This window comes from Diorhabda carinulata, chromosome 5 (assembly GCF_026250575.1).
Source record: "Diorhabda carinulata isolate Delta chromosome 5, icDioCari1.1, whole genome shotgun sequence".
NCBI classification, from domain to species: Eukaryota; Metazoa; Arthropoda; class Insecta; order Coleoptera; family Chrysomelidae; genus Diorhabda; species Diorhabda carinulata.
This window is the reverse complement of record NC_079464.1, coordinates 26086541-26100152: the sequence shown is the minus strand read 5'-3', so window position 1 is coordinate 26100152 and position 13612 is coordinate 26086541. Positions and strand designations below refer to the sequence as shown.

At 32.9% G+C, this 13612-nt stretch overlaps 1 protein-coding gene and 1 pseudogene across 3 annotated transcripts in view; one reads left to right on the top strand and one right to left on the bottom strand.

Annotated features, from left to right (window-relative positions):
• The window catches only part of LOC130894015 (uncharacterized), a 214097-nt gene that overhangs the window by 60375 nt on the left and 140110 nt on the right, over positions 1-13612 (top strand). Inside the window, exon 1 of one of the 3 annotated variants that reach the window (XM_057800522.1) lies at positions 12097-12493. The exons of 1 other annotated variant lie outside the window; for it this stretch is intronic. The gene's annotated coding sequence lies outside the window, so the exon portion shown is untranslated. Of the gene's footprint in view, positions 1-12096; positions 12494-13612 lie in introns of those variants that run through there. One more of the 3 variants, XM_057800524.1, reaches the window with a different exon arrangement.
• On the bottom strand, positions 10431-11126 carry LOC130894543 (40S ribosomal protein S2-like; annotated as a pseudogene).

Sequence of the window (13612 nt, the reverse complement as noted above, 5' to 3'; positions counted from 1 at the left end):
CAGAATAAAGCTCTGTATTTGCGTCGTCGTTAAGAAGAAAAGTATAATCCTGACTATGTAGATCCAATGGTTAAACATCAAACAAAAGAAGTAATCACTCATCGGCGGCAGATACACTGGACGTCTGTACGTCGTAAAAGAATAATGAGGCAAGATCAGTACAAAGAAGTATTATCGATCGACAAAATCGATTGATTCCGCAGATTAGAGAATGGTTTCTAAATGGGGAACCATTCACTTTCAAGCAAGATTGAACTCCCTGCTACACAGCTCGGTCGTTTCAAGCTTTTTTAGCAGAAGAAAATATCCTTTATCTTATTTTTTTTGCAACCACTAGCATTAACCACAGTAGTTGATCTCTAACCTTTTGAAACGGTTAAACCTTTCTAATTTTTTAATTGCCAATTTAACATGAAACTTTTGAAATAATTTCTTCGAACTGTTAAAAATTTCAACGAAGACTATTAACAACTTTTTTTCTGTTTCTAAATTGCCGTATTCTCTACTTCAAATCTATAAAATGCATTCTGATTGTTGATTTTCCAATGAATATTTTGTGCCTTTGCAATAGCAGTACAGTCTTAAATTCTGAAAGCAAATCCTCAAATGCTACGAAATGTTCAGCATAAAAAATTGCTGCTTCCGATCACGTTCTCCACCTAGTCAATACTAGTTCGGGAGGTTAAGGTATAATCGGTAATCATTTTCTTTAGAAATCAATCCGTAAAAGTCTTTTGACCCATAACATTACTAATTAGAATATTTACATCAGAAAGTCACATCTTATAGCACAAATCGTCGCCTCGCTGAAATCCGCATTAAATTTTTTTTTTTCTATGATCGGTCTACCGTCTAAGGTAATTGATTTTTTTTTTAATTCATCTTCTTTTATTTTTACTTGTTTTGTCCCAACATTTTATTCTACCACAAATTTTTATTTGGTGGGTATCTAAAAAAAAAAGAAAAAAATTCACTATTGGCTTTACAGAATATTTTCTCATTAATGTAAGCAAGCTTGGGATAGATCCTGATCTAGAAATTAACCAGATTCGGATTGTCCTTCGGTATTTTGCGTTTCTCAGAAGCAAAAATACTTTTACCGATAAACTAAACGTTCACAATGATCAACTAATGGTCAATGGTGATGATGGTTAAGTAATGAATTAATGATGAAATAAAACATCAACCCTCATCGCATCTATTGAAAAAATAGTTGGAAATCTCTAATTGAATGGGAAAGGAGAAAGAAAAGCAAACTAAATCGTAATTATTTACAATAAGACAGAAGATTAGGAGAATATACCGCAAGGTTGTGTTGAGCATTTCATATCAAACTTGCCGCGACGTTTGAATGCAGTGATAAGGGCCTACGCGCTATTAGGGTTGACCCATATGCATTTATTATCTTTTAGTGATTTTTATTTATGCATTTCCAGCAAAAACAAACTTTTATGGAAAAAATTAAGGTTATGTTAAAATCATTCGCATTATATTAATTTAACTCAGTTTTATTTAGTATTTCTATTGTAAATTTTGGTTTAGTTTCCTAGTTTTTTGTCTATTTTACGTGGAAAATATAACATCAAAATAAGGTCGCGTCCCTGCTTCTTAATTGATTCATTGCATGTAATGTATAGTTTTTTTTCTCTGTTATTTAGTTTCTTCCTTCGAACCAATGAATTGTGGACGTTTAAGAGTTGCGGTTGTAAATCACCGTCCACAAAATGATTTATTATTGGTGAGATTGTCGGACGTTTTGTATTTAAATAAGGCATTTAAACTGTACATTCGCTGGTCATACAGATTCCCTGATGCGTTTTCACATATCGCATTTGCAATTGTAATATGCATACGTATATACTTACGTAAAAAATAACATAAAGAAATGATCCTTGAGTATAGCATTACGTGTACTTCTAATTTCAAAAGCTCAAGACTTTTGCTGAATTACTTTTTGCACAAAGATAAATGGAAAATTGCTTCGTTAAAATATATTTTATGGGATAACATTTGTTGGGCTGAATTATTTACCCATCACAGCCATTGAAGGTCATTTTTTTATCTTTAAAGATAATAAAGAAAATCTTGACACAACCATATTAACAATATAGAGAGTGAATTGTAAATACGAAACGAATTTGTGACGACTATGTTTGATATCCTCTAATACTTTAAATATTTCTATCATTGTTATATCATTTTTTATACCGATTTACCAAACCTCAATACTAACAGGAATTCAATAAAATGTCGATGTGAGTTCATTCTTATTCAATTAAAAGTTCCTGGAGGATATAAGATCGGACGGAGATCAATAAAGACATGCTACGCCGAGGACGCAATCTTGATAGCCGATAACGGGGATGACCAACAGCGTGTGTTATATCGTGGTTCCATACAACAGTCGAGAATCTTAATATGCAGATATCTGTAGAAAAATCAAAATCAATGGTAAGAGCAAAAAAGCCAACAGGATGTAAACTAACTATGAACGACAACCCCATCCACCAGGGTATGCGATTTAAAACTAGAGATCACAAGCGCCAAAAACTTACAAGAAATACGAACCCAAATAAATAAAGCTTCAGGAATCTCTGGGTATCTGCAGGACCTCAAATATATATCCACCGATAGTAAAGGGAAACCCGAATGGACACAACAAAAACTAAGAACATGATTAAAGAGATTAAACAATGAGAACTATCAAAGAAGTGAGCAAAGAGATCAAATAAGAAGCAAAGCTATAAGAGAAGATCTAAAAATTCAGGATATAGTACGATTGACAAGATCGAGACGACGCTATTGGAGAGACGACCACGTCGATAGAATGATGGAAGATCGATCGGTTAAATAGACAAAGGATGCAAATCTAACATTAAGGAGACCTTTCGGCCGGATGTCTACTTCTCAAAAGACTGAATATTAGAGGACTAAGTCTTAAGAAAAGAGAAAGAAAAAGAAGATTTTTCGTACTTAAATTTCATGACTACAGAATTATTCACATGTACATTATAGAAGTTTACTATAAATGATGGATCCATTTTGGAAAATTCGTAGTTATAAAAGTCAAAATTCAAATGCAGCAACCTTTGAATTCACAATAATTATGTAAAGTTATAATACATACAGTACAGACAGAAGTGATACAGGTTTGTAGAGCGTTTAGATTGCTTCTCGTAGTAAGGATGATGTTAGTCCTATTGAAGAAGTTTTGTTGTAATCTATGTAAGTTTAGTAGAAAACTGATGGATCGAACCCGGACGTCATTTCTTTTTATTAAATTTTCTGTTATATTAATTTTAGATGTTGAGGGTTGATCGTTCATATACGGTATATTTTCTGTCTCAATTCTGTAAAGGGTTCGAGTGGTTTTTCAATGGAGTTGACGACTTTCTGCATTTTTTAAAATAGTTGATGAAGAACTTCTGAAACAGTGACCTGTGTATAAATGGAGGTTTTCTAATTTTCAAAAAACTGCAATTTTATAAGACATACGGCGGGCAATAGAACGAGCCGCGGAGCTAAACCGATGCAGAGATAAAACAGTGCGTGATATCACAATCTACACTGATAGCCAAGCGGCTCTGAGATCACTATCGTCTATGGCACTGAGATCTAGCTCAGTGGTGAGCTGTCGCGAAGCCCTGTCATGGATTCGTGACCTAAAGGTTAGACTCTGCTGGATACCTGGACACAGCAATGTAGAAGGAAATCAAATAGCATACAAACTAGCCGAATTGGGAATGACCAGGAGCGGGGACGAAACGGTGGGCTTGCCACTACCACCGATTAAATTTCTGAGAGACACGATAGATAGAATATTAGTGTCATCTCACGCTCCTCGCGGCCAGTACTACAGAAGAGGAAGACAACAGTACTGCTAGTCTATGAGAAAGCCTCGATCCGAAGGGTCGTAGTAGTGATTACCGGTCACTGCACAGTAGGCTCTAGACTCAAGAAAATGGATATCAGAACCGACGATCTCTGTGCAGAATGCAGTGAAGAGGAAGAAACAATAGAATACCTAATGAGTCACTGCACAGCATTGGCGTCGAAACGACTACAATCCATGGGGAGGGAAACAACAAGCAGCGAAGCTGGGTGTTAAGGGCCCGAATCACTTCTTTGCAAACTGAAAAAGCTTGGGAAGGGGGCAAGTACCTGGCAACGGAAGAGATAGGGAAAGGGAGTAAAATGGTGCTGACTGTAAAGTCAGCAAGGGCATCACAATGGGCCTAACGCCTCCGAGTAGATCTCGGATGAAAAGTGGAGATCACCCTGTTAACCTAACCTAACCTAACCTAGCCATACTTCTGAATTTGTTAATGCCAATTACCTGTCTAGTACATTTCCCGTGTTGGTAATTTAAAAATGAACGATTCTCTGGCTAATCAATCGCTCGAAAAGCAGCATATTTTTTATATATCTCATAAAATTTTCCCGTTACAGTAAACGTTCTTTTTTGTTTCCGTGTTATGTAATTTCACAAGTAAAGCTGAACCCAAATCCTCTAAATTATCGATTGTTAATTTCCACAACTACTCTCTACGAGATGTCCCTTCGACGCCTATAGATACTACTCTCTGCAAATAAAAAAAAAAAACAGAATTAAAATTTTACAAAAAAAATTCTTGATACACTGAGTTCCAAGCGGATTTTTAAAGATTATTCAATTTTTTTATCTACCGAAAAACCCATTAATTAGTATTTCGCAACATTTAACATTGTGACCAAAGTGAAAACGCCTTTAAAGTTTTCGACAACTCTTCAAAGTATACCAAAAGTACAGTTTCCGAAAAAGATTTTCCGGCAACAAATCTAAAGTTACTTTTGCTGCTTTTTCGATATCTCTGACGGAGTATTATCAAAATCGTCACTACTGTCAGTATCCACATTATTTATTATAAATTATTATAATTATGTCCTACTAAAATAATAGTTAATGGAAATTACGATTTTTATCAAATCACGAATGAAAACTACAAGAATTTAAAAAACTTCTATAATCTGACAGTTGTATTAACTATTTAATGTTGTCAATAGCCAATTGAGTTTGACTGTCAACCAAACTTACTATCTGTCAGTTTTGGCAACCGCAAGAAAGAGTTTGTAAAAAACAACCCGAGTTGTGGAAGAACAACTTGTGGATTTTGTACCAGGACAACGCACCTGTCCATAATGCGCTATTTGTGAAGCAGTATTTGGCCAGTAAGCGCACTCTAGTGCTCGAACACCCGCTGTACTCACCAGGTTTGGCACTGTGCGACTTTTTTTTTCCGAAGTTAACATCTGCTTTAAAAGGGACACAACTTGAATCGATAGAAGCGGTAAAGCAAAAAACGACAGAGCTCCTAAAGGCACTCGCCAAAGAAGACTTCCAGCACTGCTTCGATAAAGAGAAAAAACGTATGGAAAGGTGTGTAGCGAGGGGAGAGGAGTATATTAAAGGGGAACATTTGAATGTATGATAATTTTTAAAATAAAACACTTTTTCGTAACCAGTCTCGTTATTTAATAGCCAGACCTCGTATGTGGTTTCGAAATTAAGTTAACTTTTTATAGCAGTTGTAGAAAAAATATATTTCATATACTATGACCGTTCCAACTATTTCATATTTATTAGTCTTTCAAGATAATAAGGAGATGCCGATAGGCGATTACGCGAGTAACGTAAATATATGCTGCTACAACAAACTATGGTCAGTTTAATTTTTATATTCCTTTAGAGAGTCCATCTATTATCTTGTATATCCAGTTGGGATACAAGACAAAAAAATAAATATCTTTTTATGTCAGTAGTGAATTGGTTTTGCTTGTTGTAATCATTGTGACTTCTCTATAATTCAACCAATTACAGGTATTTGTTTTATGTGTATGGGGATGTTTTGAGAATACCTTTCATTCAATCTTGTCTCTCACATTGCTTTGTATGGAAATTGGCCATATTTTCTTATTGTAATTTTTAGTTAACAGTATAGACTAGCGCAATGTAACTTTTAAATTCCACGTAATTACTAAAATTTAAGTATGCAATTAGATATTGAGCAATCTAACGAATTGTCAAATCAATTGATACCTATTTAAAAATGGTGCTTTTGTAGTGAGTTTTTGTGTGGTTTGTGAACTCATTTGTTGGATTTTAGACCCTATTATTTCCAGTTTTAATTTCCTCTGGAAATGTTGCTTTTTAAATGGTAAATATAGTCTAAAAAGCAAGTATTTTGGAAACTTGAGTTTTCATTTAATGAATATGAGTTAACTCCACTTAGAACTTCGAGTTTGTTTTTGTACCTTTCAGCTACCACTCATGTTTGATGAAATTGAACGCACCAGACGAAATTAATGCACACAATACATGAAAGTACTCTGTAAACAGGGTATTCTGGGACTTGGTGCAAAAGATTCGATAATGAGTAGATGACCCTTCCTTTCTGAGTTACATGCCTTTAAAGTTGGGAAATCAGAACTTATATTTAAGTATTTAACATTTTTCTTAGTAGGTGGATTGGTCGGGAGGGTCCATTTACATCAAGTTCCTCTGAATTAAATACAATCGATTCCTTTTTTTGGGGATATCTCAAAAGCTTGGTATATGCCACACCAGCAAATACAAGGAATGGAATTATCGATAGATCCGTTGTGGCGCTATAAGGAAAAATCTTGGAATGCTCTTCCATGTTCAAAGAAATATCCTGCGAAGACTCCGAAAGTGTGTAGAAGTGCAAGGTACCCACTTCGAACATTGACTATAGTTTTTTTTTGTTTTTATTTGATAATTTATAAGCTGATTAAATTTAATTTAGTTAGCTTATAATTTAGTAAGTAACACGATATTCGACAGTATACAGTTCAATTGGAACTATTTTATTATGTTTAAATATCTCCTGTAAGTATTTTTAATAAATGATCAAAATTTATGATGATTTTCTTTAGAATGTTTCTTTATAGCGAACGGTTTGCATGTACAACGATCTAAAAATTCACTCCTAGACCGTAAATTCATATTCAGTGCTACAGATATCCGCTTTAGCCCAATGCCCAATTTTTCCCAATACTTGATGATGGCTCGATACTCCAATTTTTCTGGTTTACTTTTTTGACGTCAAAATTTACACTGACACTCCTAATAAGTTATTGTTCGTTGCTATGGTAACGCAATATTTTGCTTATGCCGGGAACTGGTCTATGCTAACTAGATATCAATACAACCTCGTATATTAGCTTACTCGCTGCATCCAAGAGAGACTTTCTATGTATTGGATGATCTCTAGAAATACCTAGAAATTCGAGTAACAGTTAAGGTATGCTATAGTGAAAAACAGACAAGAGGGATAAGAAAATTTTTGTTAATTTAATCACCTTAGGATAATGTACAATTAAACGTTCAAGAAATAGTTAAAACTTAGGCATTAATTACTGTTACTGCAAGTGAGAGGTAGCAAAAACAGTGCACTATCATAGATTCATGTGTTTTTTTTAATATTAATATATTCAACTAACAAAATTGTGATATTCATTTTGCAGTTGCCATTTTATTCTTGTTTTCATCCAGTTTAAAGTCGTGACCATATATCAGAGAAATAATTCAAAATAAAAACGGTAGAATCCCATGCCTCTGCGTGATTCAACAATACCGACCTTTACTAGAAAAAATACCAAGCTAAGAAAAACAAGAGAACATCCCACACTCGGAGGTGTAAAAATACTATGATAACATGAAAAATCAGAGTAGCTAACATGAAAACTATCTTCCTTTTTGTTTACTTATTTGCTTTTTATCTCTAGACGCAACAAGACTGTGAACATGCCTTAATGGGTGTTCAAACTTCTATTGAAGTTGGTTTACAGAATACTATGTTGCCAAATATATATTTCAATTCACGAGTCTTAATAATTCATCCGTAAACTTATCTTAGTAAGGATTCTTAATATCTATCAGCTATGTTAATTTTTTAAAACCTCGTTAATTTACTATGTATACTTAGAACAGCTCTAACAAACTTAAAATGAAATTAATCATTCTAAATTTAACAATTCAGTCAGATATTCTTCGCGAAATTTATTGAATAGATTTTAAAAAGATTGAATGGCTGGCCAGGAAATATACGTTTTTAAGGAGTGAACACTTTTATTTGATGATGTCGATGAAAATTTGAGCGGGTTTCATCGGATGAAATATTTCTCACCTAGAGATTCCAGATTCCACATACTTATGTAGTGAAGTAGCTGATAATGTTGAATTCTCACTCGAAAATAAGGAATCTCTCAATAAAAATTTTTAGTATATTCCTAAAAAACGAACCAATCAAAAAGATTATTATGTATGTAAAGTAGAATGTTCTTAATAAACATAGTAAAATAGCAATTTATCCGCAAATTTAAGTTAAATACAATACCGATTATCTTTTGTTGTTCCCTGTATTATATGTTTTTCGAAAAATCACAAAATATGTGGCAACATCGATGATCCATTATATCGAGAAGGCCTTGAGCCAGCACGCATTTCTAGATCGATTACGTTCCTTGGTACTGAGAATATTTTATGGGGTGATTTGCCATTTGATATGCTAAGTACCTGGTACTCTGGTAGCCTTGTCTGAGGTGCGAGCATTATCGGAAAAGAAAGAAAAATAGGTGTTCTCAGGTATGTTAGTTGTCTATTAGCACGAAAGGAGTTATTTAATCTCTATGGCTCGGTGAATCTAATACAATTAGTATGTATGTGCCTAACATATCAGCAAATGAATGAGACTGCAAGAAATAAAGTGAAGACAGTAAGTATGTCTGTGGATTTGAGGTTGAACTTAAAAAATAATTATATTGAGAGAGAGAGAGAGATAAGCTTTATTATCATTACAAAATTTTAAAATTTTACCGACAAAGCGACACAATTTTATAATAATAAAAAAATATAAAAATATACTTATTATAGTAATTATAATCTTCGGAACTTATTATAGTCCGGTCAATTTAGACATTGGAAGTTACATAAATCCCCACTATAATTGTTTAAAATATAATTAAAAATAAAATTAGAAAGTCTCCCAACATTCCTGTGTATGGAATGACGATTTTCAACAAAACGGTAAGTTTTATCATGAAAATACTTCGGACAAAAATTGTAAATCGTAAAATTATCTACAACATACGTATCAATACATTTTTTCCTACTAGCCACTGTTTCTGAGATATAATGATTTAAAAAGTTGTAATCGTTATAATACACACACGTTCCGATGCCATCTATTTTTTATTGCGTGTAAACATAGTACATGATTTGACACTTTGCAAAAGTGATTAATAAATTTCCGATTGATGTTGAGCTTTTCCTGCTTTTTAAAAATTTTTTTCCAGTTGGAAATCGAGCAGTTTACATTTTAACCAACAACAATAGTTGTATCTGTCAAATTGAATTGCTCTATTGCTCTTTCAAGAATCAATTAGCTTGTTTGACCAACATATTTTCAGCAGTAATCTTTTTATTACAACACTAGATATATATATATATATATATATATATATATATATATATATATATATATATATATATATATATATATATATATATACCGTTTTCATGCATATTATGACGATTACAACTTTGAATCATTATATTTCAGAAACAGTGGCTCGTAAGAAAAAAGTATCAATACATTTTGTGTAGAAAGTTTTATGATCTATAATTTTTATCTGAAGTATTTTTATGATAAAACTCACCGTTTTGCAAAAAATCGCGAAAAAGCTATTTTTTACCTTTGACCTTGAATAAATTTTTTGGTATAATTTGACCGTACCATTAAATGTATTTGTCATTTTTAATTCCAAATTTAGCTGATTAAATAATTTTATGGCGCTGTAGATGATGGAATTGTATACCAGAACAGAAGTGGGTATAGTTGAGTAAATGTCCAAATTCTTTCTTCTAGTAGGCTGGACATTAATGTGAAAGTTTTTGCGAACTAAACAAACAGATTCCAAAATAAAAAGAGAGGAGAGAGTTAAAATTTTGTGTTTTTCAAAATAGAATTCGCAATGCGTTTTTCTACTCAAACCATAAATATAACGAATAGCTTTTTTTTGTAATTTTAAGATGGATTCGAAAAGGTGCAAACTTAAAAACCCCAGGGAGTTAACCATGGCGAAGAATCGAATAACGAGTAGTAAGTTTTTCAAGCAGTACGAGAATCGAGCTATTCAGACACAGATTTAACTGCAAAACAAGCAGAAGATAATTTTTTGCCGAGTTGTCTACATGTACAGGTCATTGAAGGACACTGTTAATATGTAGACCAAGAAACTTGATCGTATGGTAAAGATCCTTTATAGGATGAAATTAAAGTTTTCTCAGTTTTTAAACAGCGACCGTTCATGTCAGATCATGACTTTATTAAAAAAAAAAAACGTGAATCACAAATATGGAATATTAAGCACTATTCGTACGTGAAGGTCCAGTAACATAGCGATGACAAATAGTCAGCAAATTTAGGAACTTTAGCCAAAGGCCTTTCCACAAATCAGGTGTCGAGTAAGCATACGTTTTAGCTATGGCTGCATAAGTAGCTTTAGCGAAATTATCCAATGTACCAGTTGAACCTCTAGCTGAAGTATAACAGTCCTCCATACCAGACATCCGGAGAAGTTTTTTAGGTACAGGAGCATATACGATTCCAGTACCTCGGAGAGCTGGAATTAACCTCACACTTAACCAATTACCTTGCAAGGTACTGTGTGACCAATCTCGTTACCCCAGTAACCTCTACGGACAGTTACTATAGATAAATTAGCCAAAATAATAGTTCTCTTCACACTCAAACCAATATGACCTTTACTGTCTCCAATAGCAACTAAAGCCTTGAATAGAAGATGTTGACCGGCACGAGTTTGTTTCTGTACTAGCATGTTTTTCAATACTTCATCATTTAGGTCGGGCTCAATAAATTGATCAATGATTCAATAAAATTCCTTAATGGACCAAGAGTGATCGATTTTTCCATCTTTCGCCAAACGTCCTAACTTAGTGACTAGTAACCGTAGCTTCTTGTATCTCCTTGGCTACCACCACTCCCACTAACACCAAAACCACCTCGGAATCCACCACGTCCACCGGCTGGAGCTGCGTCAAACATTGTTCAGTTCCCTCTTTTTCGACGATAACGAAAGAAAAGACTTGATAGTAATGAGGTCTTTGCCTATGATGATATAATGTAAGGATTATATATCTGGACCACTCCAGGTTATACTGGAGTCATCTGCGAGTAAAGTGAATTCACCATTAATTCGTAATTCTGTGACATCATTAATGAATACCAAAGAAAGAACTGGACACAATACTCAACCCTGAGGTACACCAATTTACTTGAAACATTACTATTAGCTCGTTTTGTTTCTATATTTTTCTAGAACTTTTGTAAATCTTTTGGTTTGCGATTTCTAATGAGGAAGGTGGCAACGAAACACAAAAGTGGACTAACTTTAATATAATTTCCGAGCTTTCAAATACTTATGTATTCATCGTCTGAGAAATAATTAATCAAGATTTTCGGTGATTTTGAAAAATATTAATGCTTGTATAATTTTTTAAATTTATAGGATTCAAAATTCAATATTCAAATTGACCTTGAATTAGTTAAGTCTATAATAAATAGTCGAAATGAACAGACCGAAATAAAAGTAATTAAGAAATTTAGGTAAATTATTTAAGTTAGTTAAGGGATAGTTATAAGTTAGTGTAGTGTATAGTATTTAAATGAATTAACAACGTAAGAGACAGTGTCTATTAATTAACCCTATGAATAGAAATCGTATAAATAAATAAGAAAAGCATTACTGATCATCTATATAATTTTGTTTAGTTTCAAATAATATTCCTATTTAAAAAGTGTATAAGTGAAAAAGCAAATACAAAAGTTACTTACTCTCTTTCTCACTATTACTACTAGTCTAATGAATGGATAAAATAAGTAAAAATAGTTGAAAATAAATATTATGTGATAAATTGGTTAAATATATAATTTTACGCTCTAGTAGCACCAGAGTTCATTTCCCCCACAGTCAGTGCTACATTATAACACTAATATCACACACCATACATGAGCTAATTTCAAAACGGGACGCGCCAGCCACCTGACCTTCCACTACTAGCGTCCATAGATAATAACAAATAAAACAAATGTAACGAATGAAGAATATGTCATGCGAAGTACACTCGATGTTGACTAGTCGACGCGTAGCAAGTGCCAAAGATTTTTATCGCTAGTAGATTTACTGTCGTGATTAAAGTGTTGTGTTTGCGTTAGTATATGAGTGTAGTAACCTAGAGATGTCTAAGAGAATGAAAAAGTATCTTTTCTAGTTTATTTATTGCTTCTAGTTACTTATGAATAGTTTCCATAAATATATCTAGAAGTTATCGTGTATTGTGACTATTTATTATAAAAATTGTGGATTACAGAATAGAATTGAGAAGCTTATGCATTATTATAATAATAATCAGGTAATTTTTAATAAATTGGAACATTATTTAGATATTTTAAATAAACCAATCTCATTCACTTTACTGTAACAATCATAAACTCTTCTTAACTCCACCTACTTAGACCAAAGTTAGTCAACTTTTCAATTAATTTAAAAAATTTAATTCCCGTAATTTTTTATTTATTTCTGTCTCTTTTTTTTTCATTTATCTGACGTCAGATATTCACCTTGACACAAGGCATTAAATCCTAAAGCAATTCATCTAATATTTTAGCAAAAACAGCAGACAAATGAGCAGACACAATCTCAATTTCAACATAAAAACCTATTAGCGTATCAATACAATATTTTCCTTTTTGGTCCATGTTTTTGATAATTTCTGAAGTTACTTTCCAAATCCTGGTGTTTTTCCATTCTTTAGATTTGTTATTGCATGTTCTATATCTTCTTCTTCTACTAATTTTTATATGTGATTCATTATGCCAATTTGTACAATTTCTTCTATATTATCTGGACTTATCGAGTAGTTTCTGCTAATATTCTTTCCTTCTTTGTATGATTTCATATTCTTTTTTTAACATTTCGCCTTTCAAATTTTTAAAAAAATTAGTGCCCTGCTCTGTTCTCATATTTTTAATTATTTTTTAGAAGAGTATTTGATTTGCTTTGGAGTGTTCTTCTATTTTTTCTCCAAATTTTTGCCATTTTTCATTCTTTAATGTTTCAATTAGTTCTTTTGTTTATTTTCTTTATTCTTTATAAATATTATACTGTTGTTCTGATTCGATATGTGATTTTTCCATGCTCTTTTTCTTTTCTATTTACTTGTTTCTTTTATTTCCCGTAACCACCACGATGTTTGTTTCACACGATAAGAGTTATGCTTTCGTAATTTTTCACAAATTTGGGTTGTCATTTTCCCAAGCACCATTCCTTCGAGGTACCTTTTGATGAAATGGACAGGATATTCACAAGGTATATGCTCTGCTGTCTCTATAGCTCACTTGCAGAATCTCCAGTTGTAGTTTTCTGCCACGACTATCGTCTTAGGTGTTATTTGACGGGGAAAACGAACCACCAACCAAGTTTAATGTCATTTCTGGACATCACCAGTAGCTCCTCAAACTTTGTATCTAAT